General features: G+C 43.6%; 1 protein-coding gene across 1 annotated transcript in view; it reads right to left on the bottom strand.

Annotated features, from left to right (window-relative positions):
* Sol1 overlaps positions 1-16,732 on the bottom strand; it is a 696,665-nt gene that overhangs the window by 282,866 nt on the left and 397,067 nt on the right. The gene's annotated exons all lie outside the window — the stretch shown is intronic.

Here is a 16,732-nt window from a genome sequence, read left to right as displayed (position 1 = left end):
CCATTTGACGACGGAGTTACCACACCGATGGCGGTCGGTTGTTTCCATTTTAATCGACTCTAATGGGGGAAACGGGCCACGGGGAACGAGAGCGGGCCGCGCGGTGAAATAATACGCCGGCCAGCGGGAAGAGGTCGAGGGTGCGCGAATTTAATTCGACTCCACGATGCCCCCATTCACGGCAGAGTCTTTTAATAAAGTGCAAATCTCGCGTCATTGAGCGCCGTAACGTTCTCCTTTACGGTTTACGGGGATATCTTGAAAGACCTCGGCCCCTGTTATACCCTCCCGCGGAGTATCCTTATTGCGCGGCTGCAATTGTCTCCCCCCCCTCGGGGTTATCGTCTGCTGCTTCTCATTTCGTAATCGCCCCCATCCGGGGCTTTGTCTAAGTAAACACGTATATCCACGATGCCATCCTCGCGGACGGCATTGCGGGACGGGAAAGCGCTTTAACGTCGATGCGTCCTACCTTTTCCATCGCCGAGTTCCTTCGCCCTTTGCACAGCGAAAATCACCGGGGATGCGTAGACGAGCCACCAAACCGTGAGCAGCAACATCGTCATCACTTGGTCGGCGACGTTCACTGTACTTTCACAATCTCCCCCTCGAAGTTCGTCCCTCCCTTGGCTCCTTCTTCCTTTCACACGTCAGACGCGCACAACCGTATCAGGCGCGCGTAGCAACGCGAACTCCGGACCAGGTAACCGGACCCGCTGAATCGTCGATCAACTACGCCTGGCGGAACGCCCAGTGAGGCAAAGACAGAACAAGGGACGCGAGAGAGGAGCGCCAGCATTAAACGAAAATGTTTTGGTGTTTAGCGAGTCGGACGGCGGTCAAACGCCGGAACAAGAGGCAACCGAAGGAAGGGCAATTGGGGGCTTTGATATCTGTCGCCCCGCTAGAGAATCGCTTCGCGTCGATCGCTCCGATTGTTCGGTCCAGCGAAGTCGATGATCGCTACGTCGACGTTGGCGGCTTGTTGTCCATACCTCCGGCAGAACCGTTTGGATGACGATAATCGCGGGAGAGGGGACCACCGCTGCTTTCGGGAATAATTTTTCACCAATCCACTAACGGACAGCCGTGCTCCGCGCGACACGGATCCTCGCTAACGGTCCGCGTGTTCGCCCGGCGGTCGCCCTTCGCGTAATTAATTCGTCGCCACTTAGCGTAAACGCCACGGTCCCCGGGAATCGCGTCGATTAATTACCGTGCGCCGCTCGTTTTTGTCCGTGCTCCCTTTTTTCTTTTTTTTTTAGCAGGCTGAATCGTCGAACGCGCGAAACGTTTCGAGGGCTGGTACGCGGGGCTCACGTGCGCGGTACATTCACCGAATCCTCGGCTGGTGGTTTTAATGAGTGTCGGCCACCTCTAACGATCACGAGTGCCGTATCGATCCGGGTGCCGCGTAATTACTTCCTCGCGTAAATCCAGCTGGCAGAAATCGGGAGCAAGTTCGTCTCGCGCGCGTCAAAGGAACGCGACTTTAGAGCGACGGCCAGGCGGCAGGGGAGTAATCAGCCGCCGCGGGTCGCGGTGGTCAACGCGCGGGCGAATATAATTATCCGATTCACGGCGGCACTGCAGATCGGGCGAATTGTTAAAGAGACCGTGGCTGTCACTCGCGCGGCCGCTCTCGCTAATCGAGCTCCATCCCCTTCGCAAACGGGAACACACGTCGGCCCTCCCGCCTCCGTTGAAGCGTGTACCAACGCAGAGAAACTTGCTCCGCGAAGCAGGAGGAAGACGCAACGTGTTCACTTCGATTTTTCACGCAGAGAGAAAAATAAAGGAAACAGAAGAAACTGGTAATCCTGCTTGGGTAGATGTCCGAGGGAACTGTTCCTCGGAAGATCGCTCGGTCGATGGCCACGAACTTCACGTGCGCGTACTCGAACCGACACCGTCGCGAAGGGCACAAGGCGGATGTGCAAAGGAGCGCGTGCAGTTGTGCCTGGACCGAAACTGAGCAACGAACACGCGGCCCGCGAACGCGAATGCCCGGCGCGCCAGCCGAGACTGCGCCCTCCAACGTTTCCCCATAATACACGCACGCCCCTGTTCCCCTTCAACACCACCGAGTCGGTCCCCTCTTGCTACCTTTGTCCCCCGACTCCCACACCCCCGTGGCTCCTCAGTCTCAGCTTCACCCTCCAGTCACCCGGTGCCTCTCTTTTTCTCGCCGTTCAGCTCACCCTCCGCGATCGGGACCACCACCCCGCGTCTTACCTCCGCCGCGACACCCTCCTTTCCCTCGTCACCCAGCCCCGATAATTTCAGATTTCTGTGGCTTGACCGAGATACAAAGCTGACCACCGTCAACCCTGCCGATCAGCCGGATCCGCGTCGAGTCCGAGGAGTTCCGATGGTCCGTCGCAGGGACTAGAATTCCGGGGCAAGAACGCGGACAAGTGCGAGGCATTTTACGCGATCCCCCTTCCAGTGTTCTCGCTGAAATTCCCGCGGCGACATTTCTTCCGGGTGGAATTTTCGTCGGTAGGCGCGAGGGGTAAGATCGCAAGTCGCGTTGAGTTTGTCGGTTTTTCAGGCTGGCGGAGGGTCTTGTTAGAGGTCCGGGAGTGGATTTGTCGCTTTGGGAAATGATTCTGGTTTACAGGAGTGGTTTAGATGGTTCTGCTGGCGCCTCAGGACTCATGCTGGAGTGTACTTTCAGTTATTCGCTTAATACCTTCGCTACCATGTGCGACATATTTGTGGCATTCCGATTTCTCCTGACACCTGGTGTATACAATATGTTCGTGACACTGACAGCTTTACATTTTACGCTGGTAGAACGAACGCGGCTCTGTTTGTTTAAATGATGGTATCGGGTAGACCAGGGGATGGCCGGAATGTTTGTATGGTTTCAGCATTACATTCCTGGGATGCGTGTTTAAAAATGTACACCTGGGTGAGTAGGAATATTGAAAATGTAGCGCGGTCTGTGGCGAATAGTTTACTAAACGCAATGCGGTGGCGAATGTGTTAAGCAGATGAACATATGTATACGACCACAGGTATTTCCGATCAGATTAGTTGGCTAATTAGTGAAAATTTTACTTAAATGTACAAACTGGAGTTATAAATTTTCATTACAGGCTCAGATAAAAAAGTTATTTATCTGTTTTTTAAAACTATTTCCTTCGCCATTCCGACTAATTGCAATTTTTTTCAAACCTACAAAACAATCCACCTAGTAAACTAACCCTTCTAACTTCTCAAAGAAGCTCGAGTCCTTTGGACCAATTTTAAAAAACTCATTCTGTTTTAAAGGGTATCCCAATACTTTCATCCAGCACTGTAAAAATCAAAACTACTCCAACTTTACACATTTTGCTCTTCAACGTCAAAACAGTCCACTGCTTCAGGTCGCACAACCCTCTTTTGTTCACGTAAACACGAGCTCCTAACACCGAGCGTTGTTTGTACAAAAAAAATTGCAGGCATTCCACACATGCCACATCGACTGGCCTGTGCCACGTGACAGTGGCTGCACAGCTGACTCTCTAATTGTTCCGCGCAGTGTATTAGATTTTCATCTGTTACTCACGCCATGCTTTATTTCTGACTTGGGCGTGCAGAAAATCAGCAAGTGCCAGGATACATTTCGCGAACAGACAGCCTTCATGGGAAATCATTTGGCACGGATGCATCCATCACTCAGATTGGATCAATCTTTGTCCACCGAAACGAATAAATTACTCTCACTCTCACCGACGTTGCGACAGAAAATCCTGCACCGCCGATCCCCAGCAGCTCTTCGGCTCCACTGTAAAATTTACAGAGAGGAAAGGGAGAGGCTCGCAATTTCATAATTGGAATATCGAATTCCGAAAGCTTGAAGTGTTTAAAAGAAATAATCACGAGCGACGAGCGGCCCAGGCAGGAAACGGCGAAATTCCCCGCTGATTATTCTCTGGGAGAAGAATTCCGAGTAAGTCCGTTTCGGGGCTTCTTTCTTCGTTCTTTTGCGATCGGGATATTGGATTCCGGGTTATTGAAATGTCCAAGGGAATTAGTCTTGTTGGCAGGCCCAGCGACCCCTCGATTCCGTCCGTAGATCTTCCCTTGATATACATCGATTCTCAAAATCCCCTCCACCCCTCGTTAATCCCGCGCGTAAATCATGCTCGATTTTGTTCCTCGTCGGTTTTTCCCCGGCTCGCCGGAGCGGAGGGCGAAGTTTCTTGGAGCTGACCGAGATATAACTTAGCCTGTGTAGGATTTATATCGGCCGCGGCGACACGTATATACATGAGAGAGCACGGAGCCACAAAGTCACTCGTCACGCGACCGAGGAAATAAACGCGCCAACTTCCAACACCTTTCCTTTACCCCCGTTGGGAAAGAAAGTAGTAACGCACCGTTGGCGTGTCGAGTAATTCCTCCCATTAACCGGCATCGCCCGCGATAGCCCAGTTTCGCGGGGAGGCGGAATCATTTTCGTGGCGATCGTCGTCTATCAGATTCTGAGCATTATTTCATCGCCATCTTGTTCTGTCCACGATCCACGGGATTCATTGGTCGCGGAATTTCCCCGGCTTGCCGGGCCGAGCGATCGCTGTCCTTTCTTCCCGCGTAGGCGATCGCCCCATTCTTTGATGAAAGGCATCGAATTTTTCCGGATCTCCAGAGAGCTACCGTCGCCGAGATACGACCCAGCGAAACCGCCGTTTCAAATTTTTATCGCGACTCTCGACTCCCCTCGACTGTCCTGGAGCTCTGGCAGAATTTCACGCAGGACACTCAGAGAGCGAGTAGTATATCTTTACGAGATCCCTTTTGTGAGAGATCTCCTCGACGTGAGCTTCGATTCAACGTCCCGAGGAGCGCAGCAGGGGAGAAAGAATGGCTTAATTAAATTTCAGTAAGTTGAATGAGCTATCGATCGCGCGAATCGCCCGTCGCTCTCATAAATATTCTGCGAACAGATCAAAGACGTATTGGCTGCGGTCTGAGCAAGCACCAGGTCCGAGTGTAAGCCACGATAAATCCGACGTTCCGCGAATACTCGGTCCGTCCATAAATCGAGATCGACCGTCTATGCGGTCGGCTTTCTGAATATGGAATGTTAAACGTATATCCAGACGTGTTCGATTATAATGCGCGCCCTAACGTGGCCGTGCATGTTTACGACACCGCTTCGCTGTAACTAATCGGAGAATCGCAAAATATTAACTACGGGTGCTAGTGAGTTATTGGGCAATTGTGGGCCGGAAGGTTTTAACATCTCTGACTAACTCTCGTAACCCTGGCTTAAGGGTATTAGGCAGATGTTTTTGCCGAAAATACAGCATTTCTTTTTCAATTAATTAGAATTATATAAATCGAAGTTGAGACTTGTTCTTTGACACAAAATTTGTTAACATCGTAAGCTTTAAAAAAATATGTTTGTTTAATAAAATATATGCTTTATATATGACGCTACCGATGGATCAGTAAAGGGGCTTTTTAAAAGAGTTTCTTTTGATTTCCAGTGATAACTCAAAAACGGAGGTTCCAATCGATTAAAAAGAAACTAGAACCTCAACTTTGTCCAAAGAAAAAACGCACCTTTTTGAAAAATTGCCATTTTGTAGGTGTCATTTTCATAACTTTCTTTTTTTATAGGTTTAGTGCAGGGCCAGAGGTGTGCTGAAGTAGAATTTATAAGCAGGTCGCTGAATTTCGTTTCGTTACGTCAAAATCGCTGCAAAACAAAAAAGGTTTTCTAAATTTTTAATGTTCTATTGGAGTGTCATTTTTAATGCATATTTTTAGCGAAACAAAGGTTTTTTTTTAAACATTATGATATTAATAAACATTGTGTCAAAGTACAAGTCTCAGCTTTAATTTATTTCTTTGTAATTAATCGAATTAGAAATGCTCCATTTTCCATAAAACGACTACCTAGTACCCTTAAATTGATTGGACGAATAATGTAGAATTTATTGTTTTAGTACTTTTAAAGAAAGTGTCGGTATACATAAGAACAATCGAGAATTATTTACAATTTTCTTAAACAGTGTTCTGTAAGAATCTAACTACATATAGTTAAATAATAGTACCTACTAATTTTAAACTTTACCAGGCAAACCAACTATTATTTATCAAGAATTTTTCTTCAAATCAGTTTGAGTAACGTGTAGTATGGATATGAATTCAAATCATTAATTTAGTAATCTAGTGGTTCCTAATTTTGAAATTGATTCCTAAGTTTGAAATCTTTGATAAATTCAAAATAATCAAGTCATTAATTATTTCAGGACTGTATTCAGTGGGATTTTTATCATTTTTCTGACACCTTTGAGTCCTCGATATGTTTCACAAATGAATATATCCGATATGTACCAGTTGTTTATACAGAAGTTTCTCTTGTGAAGAGACGTCGATAGCACACTTCACGGATTTCCTTGTTTCAATGAATTTACATATTCAATTCTAAGTATTCACGAAAGAACAACATACAACTTTATAGCGACTATTCAGGACCCGTCACACAATTAAAACAGAACGAATCATCTTTCGTTGGAGGGAAGAAAGAATGGTGCAGGAAAATTTGAATAGTATAATAAGGGCTATTTCTCTATGAGCTCACTTTTCTTTATACGTGCATTGTAGCACCTGCAAAGTCCAACTGCACTTTCGTTACTAGTAACATTAAGCTTCTGTCCTCGATACATCGCGTCTTCTCATCATTCTGCATATAGAAATATTGGTGGGGGATGTTTACAACACATCTCAGAAATGTATTGAAAAGCCTCAAAACATTAAGAAATTTAGAAATTTACAATTAGCTGAAAGTGTTTCTATTAAGTCGTAACAAATGATAAATCTGTTCTTTCTTACAACATGTAAAAACACTTTGTCTTCCTAACAAAGTAGGTTCGCTATTTAAACTACTTGTCACTTTAACCTTTCGCGAATGATATGGGGTGAAATAAACCCCAGCGGTTTCAAAACTGCTGTATTTTTTTCAAAATATACGCCAGCGATCTGTTTTTCGAGCAGCTGGAGTTGATTTGTCATTTTTATTCAAATGAAATACATTTTTGTTGATGGATAATGCTCAGGGTAAAATGCATTGCACATGATTCAGGGCGTGACAATTATTCACCTGGTCCGCGGAGGGTTAATTAAAATATCTTCGCTAATAACACGCGTGGAATACCGTAGATTTAGACTTCATGAATTTTAGAACACACATTTTCTGCTGTTTCTTTATCAGCAAGAATTGAATCGTGTAGAGATCCGATAAAATGGAGTGGAAAGCTGTGGTCGATGGAAGATAAATGTCACGAGTGTAAAGTCTGATAAACGTGACCAAATTTCTGCTTCGAGATTATTCAGTTCTTTTAGCGTGAAACACGAGAGACGTGACAGTGAACTGAGCACAAAGAAGAATAAACCCTTCTCCATCAATAAATTCTGGTTACATCCACGTGTGCGAACGAATATAAATTAAAGTGCAATCTGATGTGACGAAAAAACAATGGAGATAAATTTCTTATCTGTATACGTAAACGTTACGTGTACCTATGTACGAATATTTGACTTGTCATAAACCGATATTACTCGTAATTAAAATTTGATCGAACGTTAGCGGACCATAAATAAAATGGTATGATACAGGTTTCATTAAGCCAATTAATTTAATCTCTGCCGCGATAATTACGAACCAATATGTATAGAGGTAAACGCAAAATTATCGCCATTTTAGTTTTAATATGATTAAGCAATATTATAAAATATTAATAAATAATATTAAAACCCCAGTTTGATGAGAAATTTCTAATTCTATTCCTCTTTCCTTGACGACTGTTTATCACATAGTAATTATAAATTCTTAGCCGTGAAATTTGCTGTTAGTAGCAGTACTAATTATAAGTTGATTTTTGGATATGTTTTAGAGGATCGAAAAATAAGAAACACGTGTCCTTTTATTTTGGCCTGTTTGCATGTTTAGGGGGTGAAATCACTCCTCAAATTTCATAAGAATAGGTGGTGCCCGCCTCCGATTCCTTTGGTTTTTAGATACGTTTTTTTCATATAAAGTTTTACTCAGCACAATTTTGTACCCCGTACGAACTTATCGCCCGCGAGTGGTCCTCCAAAACATATCTAAAAACCAAAGCACCGGAGACGAACACCTGAAAATCTTATAACTTTGAGGGGTGGTTCCACCCCTAATTATGAAAACCGGTCGCTATAAAAAACACGTGTGTCTTATTTTTGGGTCCTCTAAAACGTATCCAAAACTCAAAGCAATCGGAAGCGGACACCTGGGAAATTCTCCTTGTAAATTATATTCAAATTTTCACTTCGAAATTGTCTAATGACATGTTATGACTGGCTATAACGTTGCCAATAGTTTTGGTCCGGAGAAAAAATTTGAACCACCAAAATCAACAATTGTATCCCAAAATTGGAAGATTCCAAAATGGCGAATCTCAATAATAATAATAATCGGATTTCAGTTCGAAAACCTTGTTTAGTATAACAAAATAGAATGAAACGATTGCTATGAGTTATGTAATATCCAAATTGGGCTACAGTTAGGTGTGTGGGAAAACGTTCCATTTTCTCTTCTATCAAACCGTGGGTACTTATTAAAAACGATGAAATACTTATGAGCGGTAGTATACATGTTCGCCTGTATTCTTCTGAAATACTCAAATACACAAAGTGCATAAAAGTATCCGTTATCGGGGCAAAGGGAGCGTCGCAAACAACACCTTAACGATTACCGATAAAAATCATCCCCCTCGTTCTCCATTCCCTGAGACCGCAGACCCGGCGATACAGTGTCGAAGAAACAACTTTCCTAATCCATACCGCCTCTTCTTTTCCACGAGCGACAGCTACTGCCCGCGTATTTCTACGCTTGACCGTATAATCGTAAGAAATAGGGGAGCAAGCTAGCTCTCAAAGGAGCAAAAGCTCCCTGCTGCTGGCGCTTGTGATACCGCGAGCCCCTGAAAATGCCGGATATATCACCCGACGAAATTGAAAACCTTCAGTTCTCCGCGCCCCCCCCCCCACCCCTCTCTCGATAGCTCGGGAACTTCTGCAAATTTCAGCATTTATTCCGCGGCGAAATTGATGGGCCAGGAGGCTGGGATAAATTGCACGCTGCAACTTTCGAGCATAGTCCAGCGACACGGATTAAACGAAAAGATTCTGTATTGCGCGCCCGTTAAGGAAACCGGGATGCTAACTGGGTTAGTCGCCAAACGGGGGAGAGGCTCCGAAAAGGCCACCGGCGTTTCGGCAGGGACTCGTAGCGGTACAGGTGTCGCGAGTTAAACCGAAGGGGCTGGAAAATCTACAAGATAGAAGAAAGCCGTTTGGGTCTCGGTCGACTCCATCAGCTTCCTTACTCTTCCATTCCCCAGCGCCCTCAGTTCTGCTCGCGGCACCCATACCTTTCTCCAATAGCCGCAAAAGGACATTTCCACCGATCTCTCGCACGTTTTCACCTATTCACCCACTTCCACGTTATATCCTGTTGCTCATCCCCTTCGGCTTCGACCGTACGTCGCTGAACAGTTAGCAAACGTAGGCGCGCTAGTGACACTCTGGTGCCAGATATCAGGGCGGGAACTTCGGGTGGCTTAGGACAGTTTGGAAGAACTGTAACAACAGTAACGACTAGCACTTATTTAATAATAACAACCACAAAACAATAACGTTAGACGCGGATATGTACAATGGACGGTAATAGTATGAGATTCACTGTTCTCGCAAGCTTTGCAATATGACTCTACGAGAGTTGGAAGACGGCTATACGAAGGTCTCTATACAAGAGGCCCCGCAGACTCTGTGTGGGCGGAGTACAGCTTGTTAAACAATTTTTTTTTCCTGCCAGTTGAATTAGCACGTTCGTTAATGTTTAGGGAAATGGAAAAGTTGTCGTTGAGACCTGCGGCCGGCGAGGACCTTTGTCTCATCATCGGGCTCAGCTGGTACTTGTCACCCAAGCGCAATGAGGCTTTCAAAATTAGCCTCGCGGGCCAGGATAGCTGGCATCTCGACTAAGCAAACTTGTGTTCGAAAAAAATAAATAGGAAAACACACATAAATTTTAATATATAAATTAAACTTCTAGACCCCCCACGCGAGCTGGTCGAAGGTGTAACTATGGAACAGCAAGTCCGAAATCAAATTTCTTTTTTTTTTATAAACTATATGAGTGTAGTTTCCGTTGTACGTACCGATTTCTTAAACAAATTATTTTTGTAAAAATGGTGCGCCTTAGAAGAAAAGTTTCGAAAATCCGCGAATAAGATAGACAGCTCTTCGAGCGTATTTAAAAAAGTTTGTTTTCAATCAAAGAATCCGCACGTACAACGGAAACTACACTCATATAGTTTATAAAAAAAAATGAAATTTAATTTTGGACCTGCTGTTCCATAGTTACACCTTCGACAACCTCGCGGCGGGGGTTCTAGAAGATTAATTAATATTTTAAAATTTATGGATGTTTTTGTATTTATTTTTTTTGTATAGTCTCTTAAGACAGCGTACTAAAGGCAGGTAATAACAATTTTTTATGAAAACTGTAAATTATTCCTGAAAAAATTCTTAAAAATGGCTTACTTTTCCGGCCGTCACAGATATTGTATAATAATTAAAAAGTGAATAAAAAAAATTAATGTAAATCCTAATATATCTTTAATTGTAAAATATAAATGAAATGGAATTTTGTATTTATTTCTTCTTGTACCTAGAGGATTATTTGAACCTTTTAAGTGTAAAAAAAATAAATGAATAACAACTAAGATTAAAATAATTAATGGAAGAATAAAATGGAACGAATAAAATCGGTTTAAAGTTGCATTATCAATTGAGAATCCTCCTCAAATTCATTCTACTAATATTTGTCCAATATAAGGGATTGCTGATAATAAATTTGTAATTACTGTTGCTCCTCAAAAAGATATTTGTCCTCCTGACATAGATTTACAATTGAAACAATTACGAGCCGCAGGTCACTGGCTGGAGGGTCAAATGCGACCCGGGGGTTGCTCCTCACTGGTCTACATCCTCCTAACTTCGAACACCCCTTGTGCCTGAAAGTCTGCCAGGTGAGCCTTACCGATGCGTAACATGTTCCTCCTAATTCCCCACTATTTATCTTCCTTCTCAACCTTCGTCTACAATTCCCGTCTACCTACCCCTAAAAACTACTACGAAAAATACAACGCCATTAGGCGCGCAGCGCTCAGCCTGCATTTCGCGTTTCGGCCACCAAACAGCGGCCCCAGGCCGGCGCGAACTCGGTGTTTCGTCTCGGGCGAAGGTCTCGGCGGGAGGGCAACGAGCCCGAGCATTGTCGGGGTGCCTGATTTGCCCGGCGGCACGGCCGAGAAAGCACGCCGGTTGCTCGAGCGAAGCGTAATGCCAATAATTCGGGCGTAATGGAGGAACGAAAGCGAAAGAGAGGAGGGGAACGCGGGCCGGATCACGGTACACCGAGCGTCATTAAGCTCGTTTGCGTGGCCGCGAGCGGCGGCTGCGAGACATAACGCAATTCGGGCCAGATCGCAATCGACCCGCATTAATCGCGAACCTTAAACCGGGTACCCTTGACGTGGAAGCCACTCGTGACCGTTGGCTCGTTATAATTTGCCTCTGACGCGGCAAACGGACCGTGTCAACCGTCGGCCACTCCTCCCCCCGCGTATACGATTGCACCCATGCCGATGACTCGCGGGGCGACGACGGTCGATACGCGCGATCTGGGACTAGATACCCCGAGCAATTGGAACGACGGTGCACACGATCTGCTCCGCTACGATCTGCCCCCTCCCGCCCCTGCCACCGCGGCCCGGGCTTTCGTTCCGGCGTTTTCAAACAGAGTGTAAAATAAATTCGATTAGCTCTGCGAATCGGTCGGTCACGTACACGCCGCGTCGAATCCGTCACGATTGATAGCGGCGGGGCAAAATGGCCGTGTCACGGGGCCGAAAAATGATTGATTACGCCCGGCCATACATTATTGTTACGCGCCGCGATGCCCAGCGAACGTTCCATTAAACCCCCGCGCGAAAGGATTAACGGTGCCGCGCCCGACGATCGGGCGACCGCTTCCGTTTAAGTTCACGGCCCCTCCCCGCCGCCCGCCCTTCGCGGCGGGGCATCGTTTCCACGTGTTCCGCTCGAGTGGTCGAACTCGGGATTCCAGCGGGTCCAAGGAAATGCGAGGTGGGTGCTTGGGAAATTGTGCATGGCGATCCGAGGGCCGGCGCGAGATGGAACAGGAGTAGGGGTGGGTGGAGTAGATTTTTGGTTTGCTTTGCGCCCTTCTCCGAAGCGTCCTTCATGGAAGTTCGAGCTTAATTTCTTTAAATAGGCGCCTCGCGCGTACTTGCGGCTCGGGTAGATCCTCGAGGTCTGATAAATGGAATTTAGTAGGTGGGCGTTTTTATGGTTTGTAGGTAGCGCTGCGAGGGAGGCCGAGGGTTTCGCGTGGTCGATGCTGGGTCTGTGATGTATGTACGTAGGGGGCACTTGCTCAAGATGCGTGCGGACGAGGTTGTTGCTTATTACTGCGGTAACGGAACAGCTGTGTTTGCGAAGGTTCTTTAATTTGTGGGGGGAATGTAGTTAGGGCAATCAGCGTTAGGTGGTAATTTTGATTTTAGTGCGTTGCTTCTATAAATGTTGTAGGCACACTCCGAAGAAGTTCGTGTGTTTCTCTTATTTCTAAAATTAGATTTGATTGGGATTATATTATACAGCAGTGGTCTGGTTGCAGTGGCGCACCCAGAGAGGGCCAAGGGGCCCTGGCAACCACCAAAGAAAAAGGAAAAAGGAGATTAATATAACCACGATTGAAGTACTTCAAGAGTAAAAAGAAAAGATATCTAGATTTTACCCGTTTTTTAGCGACATCTTCGGGAATTTATTTAACAAAAACTATAAGTTTATACAATCTGGCGATTTGCATGTATATTAAGGTATGTTTGAGGTAATACTCAGAATTTTTTTGAACTTTTTTATCGCACATATACATAGATATAGTCGGTGGTGCAAAGTTCTTAAAAAAAGTTATTTTCCGACAGGCGTTGGTGTGGGAACTGTTTTAGTCATCCAAAATGGGGAAACTAAGGTTTATTTTCTTTATTATGTTTGTCGTTATGGTTGGAACCACAGAGGCTCCTTAACAATAAAAATTTGCACAATGACAGCGTTGTGAAATAAAATGTTCGATTTTGGCTGATAAATTTAGCTGTTTTTGTTCTGTAGAATTAACTTTATACAAGATAGAGACTCGTCCTAGGTTCCAACCATAGCGGCAAACATAATAAAGAAAATGAACCTCAGTTTTTCCATTTTGGATGACTAGAACAGTTCCCACATCAACGCCTGTCGGAAAATAACTTTTTTAAAGAAGTTTGCGCCACCGACTATATCTATGTATATGTGCGTTAAAAAAGTTCAAAAAATTCTGAGTATTACCTCAAACATACCTTAATATGCAGGCAAAACGCCAGATAGTATAAACTTATAGTTTCTGTTAAATAAATTCCCGAAGATGGCGTTGAAAACCGAGCAGTTACACTAGAGTACTCCCTTAAGTAAATTTTTATAATCACCTAATGAACTTTATTGAATTCGCATTAAAAATATTTTTATCCCTTCAACTCGGCTACTCCCAAGAATAAATCCTTAGTGCGCTACTGTCTGGTTGTGCTTCGTTCTGTACAAGCTTTCCACACACATCGTGTATTTTTAATATTTCCAAAATGATTTCTAACTAACGAACAAAATGAAATGAGTAACAATTTCTCATTAATAATTCTTAAAATTCTTCACTTACAGTTTAACAACCGAGCGTCATCAGCATTATAATATCGTTACATGTATATCCAGATCTTAGCCACTTAACTGGGATTATAATGCGCTCCATTAAATGCGAATATTTGTCAAGTCGGTCACGATGCCTTTCGAGTAACCCGGATACGATACTGGCTACGGGATCAGGAAGACATTATCGATGTCGTGCTACATTATCCCAAGCCATGCGGCAAAATAGGCCAGGGATAAATAAGTATTAAGAGGGAAGAAGAAAATATGGTCGGCGTACTCAGGTGTAAACCGAGGGCCAGCATCGGTAAATCGAAACATGGATCGTGGGCGGGTGCCAAACTGAGAAAGGGGGGATAGGATGATTGAACGCAACCAAGGAAACGGCGAAATAATTAATAAGCACCCCAAGGGCTCTCGAGTTCGTGCATACCCGTAAGACTGCAGACCTCAGATTACATCGGGGAAATGCTGTTGCTGCAAGAAACCGCAAGGAAACACATCTCGAGGTAGTAGCAGCTCACGGAACCACCATCAAATTTAAAGTATAATAGTTACTCGAAAGCTCGCGATTCAATCATGTAGGTATGTACCTCGTTGATATCGAGAAATCGATAAATATCATAGGAACAATATCACTGTTCGACAGAGAAATCGTGAACTCTGCCCCGCGAGGCGCGTTCTTACTCAATTGCTCAACGAAAAAGCGATTTTGCGTTTCTGGGCATGTTTAAGAGAGAAGTTGGAGCTTCTCTTGTGGGGTTTTTCTGAAGACATTGCTCCTTTCGTCGTGTGGACATCGTCGGGGAACTAGAAGCTTGCGCCTGACAATAGAAATTAGAGGCACCTCGTAAGAAATATCGTAAAAGGTGGAAGGTAGTTATGTTAAACGGCTTTAACGGTGTATTATGGAAAGGGAGGGCAGTTGATCGAAATTAGTTTTAAAACTTAATTTCTGCAAATGGGAATATTCCTTCTTTCAAGTGAGATGAAGAAATAAGACTTTTAGTTATAAATGAGTGAGTTATTTCTGTTTTAAAGTGGGTACTATTCTATGCCCTACATTGTACATAGATATATAATTTTGTCAGTATGAAATGTCAACTTATTGATTAGTGCAAAATTTATTACAAAATTCTCTCTATGGATATTGTCTTGTTTAATTTCAATATTTCCATTCTCTTGCCGCTTATAATTATGATGTTTTCCACTTAATAACTGATACACTTCTCCATCTAACCTACAATAATATTCTGAAACATCCTGTGGTCTTTAAATAAGATCTGTGATTGAACAGCACGCACTGTTAGAGTAGAATTATTTGTTAAAAGTTATTGAAGCTTTGGAACTGTAGAAGTTCAAAGTAAGCTTCAATTAAGAAAGTTAAAAAGACATGTTTGCAAATCAACGTTTCTAAAATCACTCTTTCCGTTTATTTGCATGAATAGTCCAATATTAAGGAACAGTTAAATAATCAACTGTTCCTGTCACATTTGTGAAGAATATGCGATGGACCTATAGGATGAACAGAAAACCTTTGATCAGCAGCTCAGCTCCTGTTTTTGCTCTTATTCTCTGGACATCGATTTTACAATTCTATTATATGTGAACTCTTAAAAAGCTCTCTCTACTTTTGCTCCTCGCACGAAAGCATACAGATAGAGAAATCACTTGGTAGATCAAAAAAGTTTCCCTATACGTTCGCATAAAGCCCAGCACACTCGTAAAAGCACTTCGTTTCACTCATTACGTACAGATATCACATTCATAGAGTACTCAAAGTATTCAGTATTAATTATAAAAAAAATCTGAATTGCCTACGGCTTTGGAACACCTATTTTGAAACAGAATTATTTAATTAAAGCTTTGGACCGTAAAGTAGATACACCTATTAATACTCAGAATTAATTGTAGTCTTGTATTTTAAACCCACACTGTGGACCTGTAGAACTGTCACGTGGATCTTCCCACACATTAAATTTCAACTACTAACATTTCAACAACTAATCAACTAAATATCCTTCTAGTGGACGATTCTGCAGGCCAAAATAAGGCGAAAATGAAGAAAGACGAAATTGCGTTTGAGGCTTCGTTTCCGAGTTATTAATTGTTGAACATGCGCGTGAAAGGCGTCTGACGCGAGGGACTTATACTACTGCCCTCGTCGAGCGTGGCGCGGATAACTACTACTGCGCGCTGGCAGTAGTTTAAGTCGCTCGCGTCAGACGCCTTTCACGCGTTAATAACTCGGAAACAAACCCTTAAAGGCAATTTCGTCATTCTTGATTTGCGTCTTAGTTTGCCACGTACAATCACCCTCTAAAAGGACGCCCACCTATAGTGGAATACCCTGTATATCCTCGTCAACACTATCGTCAATATTTTTTTTACCATTTAAAGGTCGAAATTGTAGACGAAAAATCGACTTCCTTTTTCAAAACAGCATAATTTTCTTATTTTCTAAAAATTAAAAAATTTGGTACGATGGCTCATTGCTACAACACCATTTTATAAGACAGGCGTTGAATTTTTAATGTTGTGTGTTTTTTCAGGGAAATATCATGCTGATAAGGAATCCCCCTTTTTGGTGCAGAGGTTGCTGCAGCCGCAGAAAACGAAGTGCAATATTAGACAAAAGTATGCCCAACACATGTTTTTATATGAATAAGGGTTTCAAGAACATGATACAATTATAACGTATTCGATTTATCTCACAGCTCTCGAGAAAAAAATCCAAAAAATTGATCAATTATTTGACGGCGAGAAAGTATGTAACCCCTTAATTATCTGTAGCTTGATCCTTAAACCCTTACACTCTAGAATTCCCCATAATTTCTGTAGAATATTTTAAGGTCACTAATAGTGATCTATACACAACAACGTATTCTCTAGATGATAAACAACGTTCACATAAATTTAATCCACAAGCCACCAA

Source organism: Andrena cerasifolii, chromosome 10 (genome assembly GCF_050908995.1).
Source record: "Andrena cerasifolii isolate SP2316 chromosome 10, iyAndCera1_principal, whole genome shotgun sequence".
NCBI lineage: Eukaryota > Metazoa > Arthropoda > Insecta > Hymenoptera > Andrenidae > Andrena > Andrena cerasifolii.
Note: the sequence above shows the minus strand (reverse complement) of the source record. Positions and strands in the feature narration are given on the sequence as shown.